Source organism: Carcharhinus amblyrhynchos, unplaced genomic scaffold (genome assembly GCF_965287045.1).
Source record: "Carcharhinus amblyrhynchos unplaced genomic scaffold, sCarAmb.v2.hapA chromosome_249, whole genome shotgun sequence".
NCBI lineage: Eukaryota > Metazoa > Chordata > Chondrichthyes > Carcharhiniformes > Carcharhinidae > Carcharhinus > Carcharhinus amblyrhynchos.
The window spans coordinates 5,001-23,723 of NW_027649989.1; the positions used below are offsets into that span (position 1 = coordinate 5,001).

The 18,723-nt window shown below is 47.8% G+C and overlaps 1 long non-coding RNA gene across 2 annotated transcripts in view; it reads right to left on the reverse strand.

The window, feature by feature from the left end:
• Positions 1–1,908, reverse strand: part of LOC145338927 (uncharacterized) — a 5,943-nt gene extending 4,035 nt beyond the window's left edge. Inside the window, exons 1-2 of one of the 2 annotated variants that reach the window (XR_013885933.1) lie at positions 1,831–1,908; positions 606–749 (exon numbers count right to left, since the gene is read on the reverse strand). This is a non-coding gene — a long non-coding RNA (uncharacterized LOC145338927). Of the gene's footprint in view, positions 1–605; positions 750–1,816 lie in introns of both variants that reach the window. The other variant, XR_013885934.1, reaches the window with a different exon arrangement.
• Between the last annotated feature and the right edge of the window lie 16,815 nt (positions 1,909–18,723).

Here is an 18,723-nt window from a genome sequence, read left to right on the forward strand (position 1 = left end):
GCAGGTGGCAGTCGGTCTCTCTTTGTCCCGTTGCCCTCCCTTCTTTTCTACCCACAGTGACCTATCAATATTTCCCCACAATTGGACTGTGTTGTCAAAACCGTCGGATTTAAATTTAATAGGTTCTTGGTATCGAAATGCCTGATTCAAGTTGATTGGCTACATCCAAGTTGCCTTGGTCACCCTGCTGCTCGGCTTTTGATACGAACTTTTCAGTCTGGGCTCTCAGTATACTCACATTTTTGACATCTCTAAGCACAGAGAAAACACCGCCTTTTAAACGGACCATGCAATGCGGCCTCCCCCCGTCCCCCTCCCAAACATTTTACAACATTACAAGCACCAAACCCTACCTTTCTACCTGGCAATCTGATAACCATTCTCCCTAACTCCACAACACTATTCCCTACATAACTAAGACAAAATGGGAAAGGAACGTTTGACCTAGATGACCTACGCAACTGGTGTTGCTAAGCGACAGTGGGCGGGAGCTTCCAGGCAATGAATTCTCAAGCTGCCAGAGAAGTACGCGATTGGCCAAGGGTAATAATGAATGTGATTGGACTATCCTGGTAAGATGGACAGTGTAGGCAGACAGATATTACCTGGAAAAGTAGGACTGGTGAACACCGTGGGAATGGAACTCAGGATAGTTCTCAAACTGCTCTCGATACAACCAGGCCTGGGGTCAATAAAATGTGTCTTCAACCAAAATTCCTGTCTCCAGCGAGTTTTGTGGATTTCCTGAGCTGTAATTAATGACGAGAGATCGAGCGTATGAAGCCAGCTTCATATATCGCTATCGGAAAAACACCTACAGCTGGATTGGCCGTGCTAAATTGTCCCTTAGTGTCCAAAGATGTGTAGGTTAGGGTGGATTGGCCATGTAAATTGCCCCTTGGGGTCCAAAGATGTGCAGGTTAGGGTGGATTGGCCATGCTAAATTGCCCCTTAGTGTCCAAAGATGTGCAGGTTAGGGTGGATTGGCCATGCTAAATTGTCCCTTAGTGTCCAACGATGTGTAGTTACGGTGGATTGGCCGTGCTAAATTGTCCCTTAGTGTCCAAAGATGTGTAGGTTAGGGTGGATTGGCCATGCTAAATTGTCCCTTAGTGTCCAAAGATGTGTAGGTTAGGGGGGATTGGCCGTGCTAAATTGTCCCTTAGTGTCCAAAGATGTGTAGGTTAGGGGGGATTGGCCGTGCTAAATTGTCCCTTAGTGTCCAAAGATGTGTAGGTTAGGGTGGATTGGCCGTGCTAAATTGTCCCTTAGTGTCCAAAGATGTGTAGGTTAGGGTGGATTGGCCATGCTAAATTGTCCCTTAGTGTCCAAAGATGTGTAGGTTAGGGTGGATTGGCCATGCTAAATTGTCCCTTAGTGTCCAAAGATGTGCAGGTTAGGGTGGATTGGCCATGCTAAATTGCCCCTTAGTGTCCAAAGATGTGTAGGTTAGGGTGGATTGGCCGTGCTAAATTGTCCCTTAGTGTCCAAAGATGTGTAGGTTAGGGGGGGATTGGCCGTGCTAAATTGCCCCTTAGTGTCCAAAGATGTGTAGGTTAGGGTGGATTGGCCGTGCTAAATTGTCCCTTAGTGTCCAAAGATGTGTAGGTTAGGGTGGATTGGCCGTGCTAAATTGTCCCTTAGTGTCCAAAGATGTGTAGGTTAGGGTGGATTGGCCGTGCTAAATTGTCCCTTAGTGTCCAAAGATGTGTAGGTTAGGGGGGGATTGGCCGTGCTAAATTGCCCCTTAGTGTCCAAAGATGTGTAGGTTAGGGGGGGATTGGCCATTTTTCATGGGTAGTCCCCTAACCTGTACCTGATCGGACTCACGTGGTTGGGGCGGGATCTCAGTCCGGCCCTGCTTCCCTCCACTGGACTTCGTCACCCTCCAGTTCCTCTTCATTCCAGCCCCGCCTCCCGCGCTCCAGCCCCGCCTCCCGCGCTCCAGCCCCGCCCCAATGTCACCGCCCTCCAGCTCCGGACACCCGCGCTCCAGCCCCGCCCTTTTCTGCGCTCCAGCTCCGCCCCCCCCGCGCTCCATTGCTGCCCACCGCGCTGAGCTCCGCCCCACGCTACAACACCACCCCTGCGCTCCAGCCCCGCCCCCCCGCGCTCCAGCTCCGCCCTCTGCCGCGCTCGAGCCCCGCCTCCTCTGCTCCAGCCCCGCCCTCTGCGCTCCCTTCCCCCCTCGCCCCGCCGCCCCCTCCCCGCGGCCCTCCAGCACAGCCCCCTGAGATCGAGCTCCGCCCTCCTCCCTCCTCCACCGCCCTCCCGGCCTCCCGCCCCGCCTCCCCCAACATCACTCCGGCCGCACGCCCAACGTCCCAGCCCCGCCCCCCCCTTCTCCAAGCCGCTCCCGGGCTCCAGCCCCGCCCACACACAGTTTTCCCGCCCTTTTCCGCCGCTCGCGCTTTGACCGTTAGAGAGTGAGGGAGAGAGAGATAGTGAGGGATAGTGAGGGAGAGAGAGTGAGGGAGCGAGATAGTGAGGGAGATAGAGATAGTGAGGGAGCGAGATAGTGAGGGAGCGAGATAGTGAGGGAGATAGAGATAGTGAGGGAGAGAGAGATAGTGAGGGAGATAGTGAGGGAGAGATAATGAGGGAGAGAGGTAATGAGGGAGAGAGTTAATGAGGGAGCAAGATAGTGTGGGAGAGAGATAGTGAGGGAGAGATAATGAGGGAGCGAGATAGTGAGGGAGAGGGAAATAGTGTGGGAGAGAGATAGTGAGGGAGAGATAATGAGGGACCGAGATAGTGAGGGAGAGGGAAATAGTGAGGGAGAGAGATAGTGAGGGAGAGAGATAATGAGGGAGAGAGGGAGAGAGGTAATGAGGGAGAGAGTTAATGAGGGAGCAAGATAGTGAGGGAGAGAGAGATAGTGAGGGAGAGAGATAGTGAGTGAGGGAGAGAGATAGTGAGTGAGGGAGAGAGATAGTGAGTGAGGGAGAGAGATAGTGAGTGAGGGAGAGAGATAGTGAGTGAGGGGGAGAGAGAGATAGTGAGGGGGAGAGTTAGTGAGGGAGAGAGAGATAGTGAGGGAGAGAGATAGTGAGGGAGAGAGATAGTGAGGGAGAGAGATAGTGAGGGGGAGAGAGATAGTGAGGGAGAGATAATGAGGGAGATAGTGAGGGAGAGATAATGAGGGAGATAGTGAGGGAGAGATAATGAGGGAGCGAGATAGTGAGGGAGAGGGAAATAGTGAGGGAGAGAGATAGTGAGGGAGATAGAGATAGTGAGGGAGAGGGAAATAGTGAGGGAGAGAGGTAATGAGGGAGAGAGTTAATGAGGGAGCAAGATAGTGAGGGAGAGAGATAGTGAGGAGAGAGAGAGTGAGGGAGAGAGATAGCGAGTGAGGGGGAGAGAGATAGTGAGGGGGAGAGTTAGTGAGGGAGAGAGAGATAGTGAGGGAGAGAGATAGTGAGTGAGGGGGAGAGAGAGATAGTGAGGGAGAGAGATAGTGAGTGAGGGGGAGAGAGAGATAGTGAGGGAGAGAGTTAGTGAGGGAGAGAGAGATAGTGAGGGAGAGAGAGATAGTGAGGGAGAGAGATAGTGAGGGAGAGAGAGATAGTGAGGGAGAGAGATAGTGAGGGAGAGAGATAGTGAGGGAGAGAGAGATAGTGAGGGAGAGAGAGATAGTGAGGGAGAGAGAGATAGTGAGGGAGAGAGAGATAGTGAGGGAGAGAGATAGTGAGGGGGAGTGAAAGAGATAGTGAGGGAGAGAGAGATAGTGAGGGAGAGAGAGATAGTGAGGGAGAGAGAGATAGTGAGGGAGAGAGATAGTGAGGGAGAGAGAGATAGTGAGGGAGAGAGAGATAGTGAGGGAGAGAGAGATAGTGAGGGGGAGTGAAAGAGATAGTGAGGGAGAGAGTTAGAATGAGAGAGATAATGAGGGAAAGACAGATAGTGAGGAAGAGAAACATAGGGAGAGAGATAGTGAGAGAGAGACACGGAGGGAGGGAGAGACAGTGAGGGAGGGAGAGAGTGAGGGAAGGAGAGATAGTGGGAGAGAGATAGGGAGGGAAGGATAGTGAGGGAGGGGGAGAGATAGTGAGGGAGTGAGATAGTGAGGGAGATCGTGGGGGGAGAGAGATCATGAGGGAGAGATCGTGAGGGAGGGAGAGATTGTGAGAGGGAGAGATAGTGAGGGACAGAGATAGTGAGGGACAGGGGGAGTGACAACAGACAGTGACGACAGAGGTACTGAGTGATGAGGTAGTGAGGGACGACAGAGGGATGGGGAGTAAGGGACAGGGAGCGAGCGACAAGGGGAGCAAGGGACAGGGAGTGAAGGACAGTGCTATCTGAAGGACTGGGGAATTGAGGGATGTACAGAGGGAGGTGAGGGACAGAGGGAGATGTCGGACTCCGTGTGTCGATCAGCAATGTAATTTATCCAGCAGAGAGATGTCACGTGCTGCATTTGGAGATGGGAAGCTTATCGTAGGCCGGTGAGAAAGAGCTGTTCCCTTCTTCATGTGTCGTTATGAAATGCCACAGCCTGAGTCTTAACTTTGTTTAGAAAAGTGAATGATGGCAGTGTCGAGATTCGACAAGGCGAGCGAACATTCAACAGTGTGACTGGCAGTCTGTTACTGCTGACAAATGGCAAGAGAAAGAGTGGGGTTGCCAAAGTGGAAATGTCGTCATGTACTTTAACCACTGGATAAAGTGCCACAATACATCAATCAGCATTCTCATTGAGCAGAGAAATCCAAGGTGACAGGGACTGGGAGCTGAATGTCCAGGGATATCAAGTGTTTAGGAAGGATAGGCAGGAGGGAAAAGGGGGGGGGTGTAGCTCTGCTGATTAAGGATAGCATCAGGGTGGTAGCAACGGATGATATTGGAGCCAAGGAGCAGAAAGCTGAATCGTTGTGGGTAGAGATTAGGAACAGCAAAGGGAGGAAGACGCTGGTGGGTGTCGTCTATAGGCCCCCGAATAATGATCTGGAGGTGGGGCGGGCTGTTAACGCGCAAGTAAGTGCGGCATGCAGGAATGGGACGGCCGTGGTTATGGGGGATTTCAATCTACATATAGATTGGTCAACCCATGTTGGACGCGGGGGGCTCGAGGAAGAGTTCTTGGAATGCTGCCGGGATAGTTTCCTCAAACAGCGTGTGTTGGAGCCGACGAGGGAGCGAGCTATCTTGGATCTGGTGCTATGTAATGAGGCGGGTAGAATTAGGGACCTTGCGGTGAAGGATCCTCTTGGGAAGAGTGATCATTGTATGGCGGAGTTTCTGGTACAGATGGAGGAGGAGAAAGTGGGTTCCCGGACACGCGTCCTTTGTTTGAACAGAGGGGAGTACGGTAGGATGAGAGAAGAATTGGCGAATGTTGACTGGGGGAGAGCGTTGGAGGGAGGGTCTGCTGAGGAGCAGTGGAGGATCTTTAAGGAGATCTTTCTTGGTGCTCAGCGGAAATTTATTCCGATGGTCAAAAAGGACCGTAGGAGGACAGGTAATAAGCCGTGGATAACGAAGGAGGTGAAGGAAAGTGTTAAATTAAAAGCGGAGGCGTTTAGAGTAGCAAAGAACAGTGGGCGAGAAGAGGATTGGGAGAGGTTTAAATGTCAACAAAGATTGACAAAGAAGTTGATAAAGAAGGGTAGGAGAAACTATGAAGCTGGGCTAGCACTTAATATAAAAAAGGATAGCAAGAGTTTTTATAAATATATAAAAAGGAAGAGGCTGGCTTGGGTGAACATTGGTCCCTTAAAGGATGAGAAGGGGGACTTAGTGGTAGGGGATGGGGATATGGCTAAGGTATTGAATAACTTTTTTGTTTCTGTCTTCACGGAGGAGGACTTGAATAATTTGCCGGGTGTTAGCGATGGAAAGGTGGTAGGGCTGGAGGGTCTTAATGACATTACTGTTACTAGAGAGGCGGTGCTCGACAGACTGGAGGGGCTGATTGTGGACAAGTCCCCAGGACCGGATGGAATGCATCCGAGGGTTCTGAAAGAAATGGCAGAGGTGATAGTGGATGCCTTGGTGGTTATTTTCCAGACGTCACTGGATTCCGGGGAAGTGCCGGATGATTGGAAAACGGCTAATGTTACGCCGTTGTTCAAGAAGGGTGCCAGGCAAAAGGCAGGGAATTATAGGCCGGTTAGTTTAACGTCTGTTGTAGGTAAAATGTTAGAATCCGTCATTAAGGAGGAAATTGCGAGGCATCTTGAAGGGAATTGCTTGATAGAGCAGACACAGCACGGTTTCATTAAAGGGAAGTCGTGTCTGACAAATTTACTGGAGTTCTATGAGGATGTGTCTAGGGCGGTGGATAGAGGAGAGCCGGTGGATGTGGTCTTTCTAGATTTTCAGAAGGCGTTTGACAAAGTACCTCACAAGAGGTTATTGCAGAAGGTCGAGGGACATGGAGTTGGGGGTAGGGTGTTAGCGTGGATAGAGGATTGGTTGTCAAATAGGAGGCAGAGAGTGGGGATCAACGGGTGCTATTCGGATTGGCGGATGGTGACTAGTGGAGTGCCCCAGGGGTCTGTGCTGGGGCCTCAGCTTTTTACCATTTATATAGATGATCTGGAGGAGGGAACCGAGTGTAGGGTGTCGAAATTTGCTGATGACACCAAGATTGGGGGAATGGCAAATTGTGCGGAGGGTGTGGAGAGTCTACAGAAGGATCTAGATAGGCTGGGCGAATGGGCCAGGAAATGGCAAATGGAATTTAATGTTGGCAAGTGCGAGGTGGTCCACTTTGGTAGGAAGAATGGTAGGAAGGACTATTACTTACGGGGCGAAAAACTGCAGCAGGCGACGGTGCAGAGGGACCTTGGGGTCCTTGTGCATGAGTCGCAAAAACCCAGCCTGCAGGTGCAGCAGGTGGTCAGGAAGGCGAATGGGATGCTGGCCTTCATAGCGAGGGGGATTGAATATAAAAGTAGGGAGGTCTTGCTGCAGCTGTATAGGGCATTGGTGAGGCCGCAGCTGGAGTACTGTGTGCAGTTTTGGGCGCCGCACCTGCGCAAAGATATTTTGGCCTTGGAGGGAGTGCAGAGGAGGTTTACTAGGCTGATACCGGAGTTGAGGGGGTTGAGCTAGGAGGAGAGGCTGAATAAACTAGGCTTGTACTCGTTAGAGTTTAGAAGAATGAGGGGAGATCTCATTGAGACGTATAAGATGATGAATGGGATGGATAGAATAGAGGTGGAAAGACTCTTCCCGCTCAAAAAAGACAGTAGGACTAGGGGGCACAGCCTCAAGATAAAAGGGGGGCGGTTTAGAACGGAGTTAAGGAGGAACTTCTTCACTCAAAGGGTGGTGAATCTCTGGAATTCTCTGCCCGTTGAAGTGGTGGAGGCTGCCTCGCTAAATATTTTCAAGACGCGGATTGATGGGTTTTTGATAAGAGAGGGGATTAAGGGTTATGGGGAGAGGGCGGGAAAGTGGAACTGAGCAGCGACAGATCAGCCATGATCTTATTGAATGGCGGGGCAGGCTCGAAGGACTAGATGGCCTACTCCTGCTCCTATTTCTCATGTTCTTATGTAAGACTGTATAAACCTACAAAGGGTGGTGAATGTAACCCAACCCATCACGCAAACCAGCCTCCCATCCATTGACTCTGTCTACACTTCCCGCTGCCTCGGGGAAAAGTAGCCGACAGAATCAAGGACCCCCCACGTGCACCCCGGACATTCTCTCTTCTTCCGTCGGGAAAAAGATACAAAAGTCTGAGGTCACGTATTGACCGACTCAAGAACAGCTTGTTCTCTGCTGCTGTCAGACTTTTGAATGGACCTACCTCGCATTAAGCTGATCTTTCTCTACACCCTCACTGTGACTGTAACACTACATTCTGCATTCTCTCCTTTCCTTCTCTATGAACGGTATGCTATGTCTGTGTAGCAAGCAAGAAACAAAACTTTTCACTGTATCCCGATACACGTGACAATAATAAATCAAATCAAATCAAAATCATTGACGGAGTTTTCTCAAATGCAGAGAACCCAACTTTGCATTCAGGAGGAAGTCCTGTTGCCGTTACATTCATCTGCAAAACACTCAAGTTAATCATCAATGGAAATTTACTGGAGGATGGTGTGCCAGACGTAGGTTAGTGGAAGCAAGTTCTGATAGGATGAGTGTGTGGGGGTGTAAGGACTGGTAGGTCAGTGGTCCTGCAGTCAGTACAAAGGTCTGGAGTCGAACACAATCGTGGGTTGTTGTATGTATAACCTTCTGTATTATATTGTGGATGTTATATTGCTACACTCACAGGCTGTTTATTGCTCAGGCCTCATTATATCGAGAGCAGAACATTTGGATGTTCTCACATTGCCTCTGCCACTGAAGTTGGCAGAAGTATTGTTTTCACCTTTCTCTTTTGATTTATATTTCAAAAACCCTCTGACAGATCTCAACGAAAGTTGAATGTCAGCTGTAAGAATCGGAACCCGAGATTTTTTTTAAAGGAGCTGTGTACACGTTGTGAGATAGGACGAGTTAAAAAGGGTGGCACGGTGGCACAGCGGGTTAGCGCTGCTGCCTCACAGCATCAGGGCCCCGGGTTCAATTGTCTGTGATCCAAGATTTCCTCCGGGTGCTCCGGTTTCCTCCCACAGTCCGAAAGGCGTGCTGGCTACGTGCATTCGCCACAGTAAATTGTCCCTTGGTGCACCCAAACAGCAGTGTGGTGACGAAGGGATTTTCACAGCAACTTCACTGCAGTGTTAATGTGAGCCTACTTGTGACACTAATAAATAAACATTAAGCATTGCTTTAGAATTGTGGAACAGATAGTTGGACATGGATCAGACTGAAGCCTCCTCAATGAGCTGGTTGCTCTTAAGAAGCAGATTCTTCTTCTAACTTTGGAGAACATGAAGGCTTTGTTACTTTGCTTCAACTGATTAAAGCTGGGCGGAAGCAGAGCGCGGCTGGAAACCCCAGCTGATGTTTTCTCCTGCTTGTTTTTTTGTTCTGGGCTGAATACAGTTTCACTTTCGGAGGTCAGAAGATTAGCTCAAAGGACAGAAATGTTACAACACTGTCCAGTGTTAAAACGTAAAAAAATCTATTTATAAATATTTATTTATTAGTCACAAGTAGGCTAACATTAACACTGCAAAGAATTTCCTGTGAGATTTCCCTAGTCGCCACCCTCAGGCACTTGTTCGGGTTACACTGACGGAGAATTTAGCACGGCCAGTCCACCCCAACCAGCACGTCTTTCAGACTGTGGGAGGAAACCAGAGCACCTGGAGGAAATCCACGCAGACACAGGGAGAACGTGCAGACTCTGCACTGACAGTGACCTGAGCCGGGAATCAAACCCAGGTCCCTGGCACTGTGAGGCAGCAATGCCAACCACTGTGCCACCCCCGTTTGTCCAGACGCCCCTTAAAAGTCACTATCATATCTGCTTCCACAACCTCCCCCAACAGCGAGTTCCAGGCACCCACCACCCTCTGTGTAAAAAATCTGCCTCATACATCTCCTTTAAACCTTGCCCTTGGCACCTTAAAACTGTACCCCCCTAGTAATTGACTCTTACACCCTGGAAAAAGCATCTGATTTTCCACTCTGTCCATGCCTCTCATAATTTTGTAGGCTTCTATCAGGCCTCCCCTAAACCTCATTCGCTCCAGTGAGATCAAACCAAGCTTCTCGAATCTCTCCTCATAGCTAATGCCCTCCATACTAGGCAACATCCTGGTAAATCTTTTCTGTACCCTCTCCAAAGCCTCCACGTCCTTCTGGTAGTGTGGCGTAAAAGAATTGAATACTATATGGCAACTAGGGGATTTTCGCAGTAACTTCACTGCAGTGTTAATGTAAGCCTAATGTGTGCACTGGTCTGTATACTATGCGTATACAATGCATGAGAGGTCGGAGCACCAGTGCAATGGCGCCCCAAGAACTCAGCAGCCAGGTTCCCACCAAGAATATGCCTTGCTGTGAGAATATGAGAAAATATAAGAGAGAGAAAGAGGACTGAGTGACCCCAGTCAGTGTTCAGATATCTCCCTGAGAGAGGGAGGGGACTGACAGACACCAGTCAGTGTACAGATATCTTCCTCAGAGAGTGGGGACTGAGAGACACCAGTCAGTGTACAGATATCTCCCTGAGAGAGAGAGAGGACTCAGAGACACCAGTCAGTGTCCAGATATCTCCCTCAGAGAGTGGGGACTGAGAGACACCAGTCAGTGTACAGATATCTCCCTGAGAGAGAGAGAGGGGACTGAGAGACACCAGTCAGTGTACAGATATCTCCCTGAGACAGAGAGAGGACTCAGAGACACCAGTCAGTGTCCAGATATCTCCCTCAGAGAGTGGGGACTGAGAGACACCAGTCAGTGTACAGATATCTCCCTGAGAGAGAGGACTGAGTGACCCCAGTCAGTGTTCAGCTATCTCCCTCAGAGAGAGGGGACTGAGAGGGACTGATGAAGGGTTAAAGACATTAAGCAGGCACTGACTTTCAATGCAGACAGCTCCTTGAAATTTAAACTTACAGTACAGACAGTTATTTAAAATTAAACATACAGGAAACAAATACTGCAGGAAGCCAGGCACCTTAAAGATAAAGATAGTCCTGAGACAATGGGGTCTGATAGAGAGGTTAGCCACGAATGGGAATGGGACTATATAAATGCAGGAAAACCAGTTACTATATGAATAGACTGAAATTAAGTGATTGATAAAGAGGAAATGTATCTTTTCATGGAACAATGTGATATTGAAATGCTCATGTCTGTATCTGTCTATAACGATGTGTTAAACAATCGTTCACCTACTTGATTACAACGGTGTGTTAATGATGTCCGGTCCATCTATTGTGTAAAAGGTATAAAGATGGACTGCTCCTATTGTATCATTGAGAGAAGGTAGCTGCCCAGTACTGCAGAGTGCCAGTGCCTTTTCTCCTCAAAGCTTCATTAAATAAAACTGTATTGTTGCATCCCCAGTCTGACTCCAAAGTGGTAATTTTCCCACAATTGGCATAGTCGGCAGGACCCTATTACTGGTGAGACCAATTGGCCACGATCAGAACCGGAGTAGAGATCACTGAATCTGTGAGAGTTGGTCAAGGTCAAAAATACAGTTTGCAAGGGGTTAAACTTAAGGGGTATTTGTAGTAATAAGTATTGTTGTATATGGTATGGTGATAAGTACTAACTGCTGATAGTGATAAGTAACTGTGACTTGTGCTAACCGACAAGAGGATAAGTAGTGCCTATCTCTTTACCTGATCCATGACCACAGCAGAACCGGAGGAACCACAGGACCTCCAGGGTCAGCAAGATTGACGCTCTGCAGCCCCCAGTCAGAAGGAGTAAGGTTAAGAAACAGGGAAGGATTTATGTGTCTGCGCTATTAGGGGGCAGGCAATGTGAGATGCTAGTGGACACAGGAGCATCCATATCTGTCACCAACCTACCCTTACCCAGTACAAATAAAATGATTTACCTGACTGGGATGGGAGGGAACAAAACACCCGCCTACCTGAGCGAGAGCACATTGGTAGAGATAAATAATCTGTTTACCAATGAGGTTTTATGTGTGCAAGAATAACGAGGGTACAATAATGGGAAATGATTTAATGAAAGAATATGAGATTCTGATAGACTGGAAAAGGAGAATTCATTTGGCCAAGACAGGATGGTCGGAAAACTAGAATAGGGAAACTCACAAGTCACCTCAAAACCATTAAGGTGACCACAGTCACCACCAGAAATTGGGAATTAGAAACAGGAGAGTTCGGAGCCATCTGTGTTTCCGTTCCCGAGGTATGGGCTAAAACAAAGTTAGACACCAGTTTGACTAAAACGGACCCAATAAAGGTACCGGGACCGGAGCATAAACCACACCGACAATACCCAATAAATCCAGAGGCAGAGAAAGCTGTAGTGTAGATAGTGAAAGGGTTAGTGGAAAGGGGGATTCTGAGAGAAACCACAAGCGCCACTAATTCCCCAACATGGCCAGTGAACAAGTCTGACGGAAGCTATAGGCTCACGATAGATTACACCGGACTCAATAAAGTCAGGTCATTGTAGGCACCCCATTGGAGCAAGTCCTTCAACAATCCTGAACAAACTGTCACAGGAGCACAAAATATTCACAGTATTGGACATAGCCAACAGATTCTGGTCCTTACCATAGGATCCCGAATCCCAAGACAAATTCACCTTTACAGTGGGAGACAAACAGTCCACTTGGACTCGTTTACCACAGGGATTCCACAACAGCCCCGCTATCTTCCATCGAGTAATGAGTGACATCCTGAACAGGGGAGAACTGCCAGAGGGTAGTATGGTCCTACAATATGTAAACGATATCCTAATAGCTTTGGAGTCCAAGAAGGTGGTACAACAAATGCTGTGGCCAGTCACCATAACAGGGGTCAGAAAGGTGCTAGGATTATTCAACAATTGCCGGAGTTTCATCCCAGGGTTCGCAATTTTAGCAGAACCCACACAAAGATTAGTCAAAGGGGGAAAACCAGCTTTAGATCCCATAGAATGGGGACCTGAGCAGGAAGAGGCTTACAACAAACTAAAAACAGAACTGATATCAGCCCCTGGACTAGGATTACCTGATTCTAATAAGGATTTCCACATCCATTGTAGGAATGAGGGAGGGTTCTATTCCGCAGCGATAACACAGGACCATGGTGACAGAAAGAGACCCATAGGGTATTATTCCACCGCAGAAAGGGCCGGCAGTCACCGGACTACCAAGGTGCAGTGCCACCTTGGATTGTACTGCCTGGGCTGTAACGGTTAGTGAGCCAGTAATCATGATGGGGAATATAATCTTTCGCACAAAACACACCCTAGTGGAGATGTTGAACACGGGAAAACTAAGGTCAGTCTCAAACATGAGAAGGGCGAAGCGGGAAGCTGTCCTACCTCCAAGCAAGTCCGTGATAATAATAAGGGATACAGGGAATAACCCAGCAGAAGGGATTTTCGACACAGGAGAGCCACACAATTGTGAGGATATAGATATGGACAAAGGAGAGGGTAGGATAAAGGATAGACCCTTAATAACAGCTGAGCAGACCCTTTTTGTCGATGGGTCATGCAAATATGTGGAAGGATTACCCCGGACAGGGTGGGCAGTAGTGAATGACAAATTAGAGACAGTAAGGTCAGGAAAGATTGACGGAGATCTATCGGCGCAAGTGGCAGAACTAGTCGCACTCACACAGGCCCTAGAGTTACCTGAAGGTGAAACGGTGAACATCTATACAGATAGTCGCTATGCATTCAGAGTCATACATGACTATATGACAGCCTGGGGAAGAAGAGTGTTCATAACCACGGGAGGAACCTCTCTTAAGCCCCAGCAAAGAATTGAGGCATTGTTGACAGCTCGTGAGAAACCGAGAGAAGCTGCAGTAATCCAAATTAAAGAACACCAGAAAGAACCAGGAAGAGATAACCTGGACTGGTTAAATTTCAAAGGGAACCAAGCCACAGATAGGGCGGCACAGTTAGCCTTAGGACAGGACAATCGGCGAATAGGCAGGAGACAAAATAGATATTCGGGACTTACATGAGGACACCTCGAAAGGGGAAATGGGAAGCACAGGGAGCAGTCAAAGGGACTGATAACATCTGGAGATGGGAAGATAAGGGAATAGCACCAGAGTGCATACAAAACTATTGGAACTACACCATGGACTCTGACACGTGGGTAGAGAGGCCATGATAACTAGTGTAGGAAAGGAATTGTGATGGAAAGGAATGGGAAGAGATATAGTCCAACACTGTCACCGATGCGTGACGTAGGTGCAACACAACCCTGCTCAACCCATAAAAATTAAAATGGGACACCAGCCGAGACCAAAGGGACCCTGGGAACATCTGCAAATAGATTTCACAGGGCCACTACCACAATCCCACGGTAAAACCTATTGTCTGGTTATTATAGTCCAGTTCACCAGGCGGGTAAAGTGTTCCCTACTACAAATTGTATTGCTACCACGGTGGCTAGGATATTGGCAGAAGAGGTAATCACGAGATGGGGAATACCCCTACAAATCGATTCGGACCAAGGGATGCACTCCAGTGGAAAGGTGGTAAAAACAGTGTGCCAATTAATGGGGATAAAACAAAAATTCCACATCCCTTACCACCCACAGAGTTCTGGAATAGTGGAATGTATGAACAGAACACTCGAAAACGCACTAGTTGAAGCCACACAGACATCGGGAAACGTGGACAGAGGTATTGCCCACTATACTAATGAGATTAAGAGTCACCACAAACTGGACAACTGGATTAACCCCTTATGAACTAATGATACAATTACCCAAAAGCATCATAACAGGTGGGACCGATGTAGGTCCACTGAAAGATAAAATCAGGAGATATGTTTTGGAATTAAGCACCCAACTCAAATGGATGCTCAAATTGGTAAAAGACAATCGGGAACAAAGAGATGCAGAGAGAGAGCTTGAAATGCTCCCTGACGTCCCAACAGCAGGAAGTCCCGCCCAAGTGAAAACATTACCCAAAAAAACAGGGTTTGCACCAAAATGGAATGGGCCATATGAAGTTATAATTAGTGGAGATCCCGGTGCCTGTATAGACATAAGAGGGAAAGGTGTATGGAAACATTGGACACTGCTGAAACGACACAAAGAAATGTATGAATGAGTGAACGAACAGAACTGCTTTCCTCAACACAGTAAAAAGTCTGACAACACCAGGTTTTAGTCCAACCTATTTATTTGATAATATACTCACAAGCTTTCGAGGGACACCCTCTTCGTCAGGTGACGAAGAGGTGACCCTTCACCTGACGAAGAGGGTGTCCCTCGAAAGCTTGTGAGTATATTATCAAATAAATAGGTTGGACTAAAACCTGGTGTTGTCAGACTTTTTACTGTGTTTACGCCAGTCCAACGCCGGCATACCCACATCATTCCTCAACACAGGCAAAGACTGCAAGCAAGAACAACTGGTCCATGTAGGTCAATATAACTTTTGGAGATTATATAAATTATAGTGTTAGATTTGATATTTCATCGTTGTGGATATGGATGTAATCGTGTATGTAACTGTACTTTGCGTTGTTGCGATTGTAAATTTGACTGGATTGGAGGATGATCTATTTTAAAAAGCTCACGTACATTTACACGAGAATCGAACTGTATGTTACCCGTAAGCACAATCGGTAAAAGCCCTATATGTAGCCCCCCTGGGTGGACCCCTCATGACTTATAAACTGTCGATACATCAGATGCACCCTGTAAGGGACAAATCGGCAAATATAAAAGAGGTATACAGGGGGAATGTGTGGACCTTGTAAACTCCACAGACCCTGTGTGCAGGGGGGTTCCAACAGGTGGGAGGAAAAGCTTGTTCAGATTCTGCAAGCTATCTGCTTTGTTTTACAGGGCAGGGATGGGGATTTGCATTTCTCTTTGTAGTGTATATAAATGACTTGGAAGAGGGAGTAAGTGGTGTGATCAGCAAATTTGCAGACGACACTAAGATGGCTGGATTGGCGGGCAGAGAGGAGCAGTGAGGGATAGTGATAGGCTGGTATATTGGGCAGATTTATGGCAAATGGAGTTTAATCCAGAGAAATGTGAGGTGATGCATTTTGGCCGGAATAATGTAGGGGGGAGTTATATGATAAAGGGTAAGCCTATAAAGAGTATAGAAACGCAGCGAGACCTGGGGGTGCTCCGGTTTCCTCCCACACCCCAAAGATGTGCTATTAGACTGATTGGCAGTAATAAATTGTCCCTAAATTAGTTTCCCTCAATGTGGATTGCCATAAACAATAGATAAGGGCCATGGGTGGAGGGGGGGATTGGTAATGTTGAAATGGCGGCGTGGGCTCGTTGGGCCGAAGGGCCTGTTTCCCAGTCTGTTTTTGTTCTTTGTTAAGAATGATTCCTGCGTGCAGACGCAGTGTGTCCATCAACATTGTCGGGTTAATAAGGGACAGTTTACTTGCACTTGTGATGAACAGGAATGTCTGAATATAACTGCGGGAAGACAGCTCATTTGTGGACAGTGTAATGGAACTCACGTAATGCTCAGTGAAATGGACAGAGCCATTTGATACTTACCAGGTAGTGGGATCAAACGGGGAGTCAAGTAAACCGAACATTTGGCAATATGAACAAACTCATAATCGAGACACTAAGTGTTACCGGGCTAAGAAGGGAAATGTGTTCCTCTTCAGTGTTACTTACACAACAGATACACCAAACCTCCCAAACCGTTCTGCAGTAGGAACAATAGGACCACTGACTGTTCCATGCCCTCAGAAGGGGCATATTCGGAGGAGAATAGTAACCCGGGCTATCAGCAAAGAATTCTGTGCTGATTGGGAAGCCCCGGGCACAATGGGATCCTCACTGAGATGTGGGTTCCTTGGAGCCTTCGCTCTGTGGACGGGGGGAACTCGACAGGAGTGATTAGTGCAAAGAATAGGAATCATATTGTTTATGGACTAACAGTCCTGGGAAACAGCACTTCAAAAGCACTGGAGGCTGTTAACCAAGAGATGGCTGAACTGAGATGATACGCACAACAAACACAACACGCAGCAGACTACCGGTTAGCACAACAAGGGGGAGTGTGTACAATCCTAGGCAATAAATGTGTAACCCATGTCACAGACGAGTCTTATAACATTACACAAGTCATCAATAACATCAGAGAACTACTTGATAGCTTCAGACAGGAACACAAGAACAAAGAACAAAAACAGCCCGGGAAACAGGCCCTTCGGCCCAATGTGCCCGTGCCGCCATCTCAACACCACCAGTCCCCCCCTCCACCCATGACCCTCATCTAATGTTTTATGGCCATCCAGATTGAGGGAAACTAATTTAGGGGCAATTTATTACAGCCAATCAGCCTAACAGCACATCTTTGGGGTGCGGGAGGAAACCGGAGCACCCGGAGAAAACCCACGCAGGCACGGGGAGAATGTGCAAACTCCCACAGACACCGGCCCAAATCCATGTGTCTGCACAGCAATCAGTGATAGTCACTGAGCTGTCGTCTTGCCCAGTATCTGGTCCAGTTTAGGCACACACTAACGACATGAAGCACTAGGCCAATCTCGAACAACCAAGAGCAGCCCCAGTACGACCCATCGCGTGTATGCCCCTCGTTGGACACGAGGTGGACCGACTTAAAACCTGTGAATGAAAAGAGAAAAAGCATTATTATTGTACCATATCCATTTACATTACCAGGGACGTCCCAATGCTAATGACCCTTATTTAAAACAATCTCCTATATCCACCCATCTCCAACCCACTCATGTGCCTGTCTAAGTTACTCTTAAACAACTCCAGCATGCCTGCCTCCACCACTTTACTTGGCAGAGCATTCCATACCCCCACTACCCTCTGTGTGAAAAACCTCCCTCTAATATCTGTGTTATACCTCTCCCCCCTCACCTTAAGCCCATGGCCCCTTGTACTGTGTGTCTCTAACATAGGAAATAGCTTACCTCTGTTTACTCTATCTATACCCTTCATAATCTTATATACCTCGATTAGATCCCCCCTCAGTCGCAGGAAGTAACTGGCTGGAATGGAAGGGGGGGTGTTCTGGGAATCTTATTTATTACATGGATTGGTCATACTCATTTCAATTGTAATTGTCTGTTGTCTAATTGTTGGCTGCCGAAAAGCCTGCTGCCAGGTTATGGTAACGAGAATTGTGCCAGGAGCCAGTGTATCCATCGAGGAAGAACCCATGATGAAGATCCCCGAAGACATCAGAAGAAACAAAGAAGGAAATTGACCTCTACATGTGAAGATGCAGCTGTTGGTGTAGGGATTATTAAAAAAAATAATAATCCAGATCAAGAGAGGGGACTGTCGTGGGAAGAATCACAAAGATGGCTGCCTGGTACATAAAAAAGGTTCCCTGGGAGAGAGACATGAAGCAGGCACTGACTTTTAGCTCAGACAGCTACTTGAAACTAAAAACATGCCGGACAGACAGTTACTTACAGTTAAACATGCAGGAATCAGATATTGCAGGAAGCCTGTCGAGAGCTTGAGGCACTTTTAAGATAAGGACAGACCTCGGAGAATCAGGAGATTAGCCATGAATGGGAATGGGAATACATCAATGCAGGAAAACCAATTTCTGTATGTATAGACCGAAACAAAGTCATTCACAGTCACTGAAGGAGGAAATGTATCCATTCTATGAAACAATGCAATGTTAAATGCCAATTTCTGTATCTGACTGACTGTAACAGTGTGTTAAACTATCAATCCCACTCAACTATTACAATGTGTAAAATGGCAAATGTCCAGACTATCCATTGTCTGAAAGGAATGAAAATAAACCTATTGTATTATTGAGAGAAGGGAGCTGCCCAGTACTGCGGAGCGCCAGTGCCCTTTCTCCATGAAGCTTCAGGAAATAAAACTGGAATGTTGCACCCCCAGTCTGACTCCGAAGTGGGAATTTCCCACAACACACTCCTGGGAGTGTTTGATGGGGACAGTGTAGAGGGAGCTTTACTCTGTATCTAACCCCGCGCTGTCCCTGTCCTGGGAGTGTTTGATAGGGGAACAGTGTAGAGGGAGCTTTACTCTGTATCTAACCCCGTGCTGTACCTGTCCTGGGAGTGTTTGATGGGTGGACAGTGTAGAGGGAGCTTTACTCTGTATCTCACCCCATGCTGTACCTGCCCTGGGAGTGTTTGATGGGGACAGTGTGGGGGGGCTTCACTCTGGAACTGACTCTGTTTTGTAT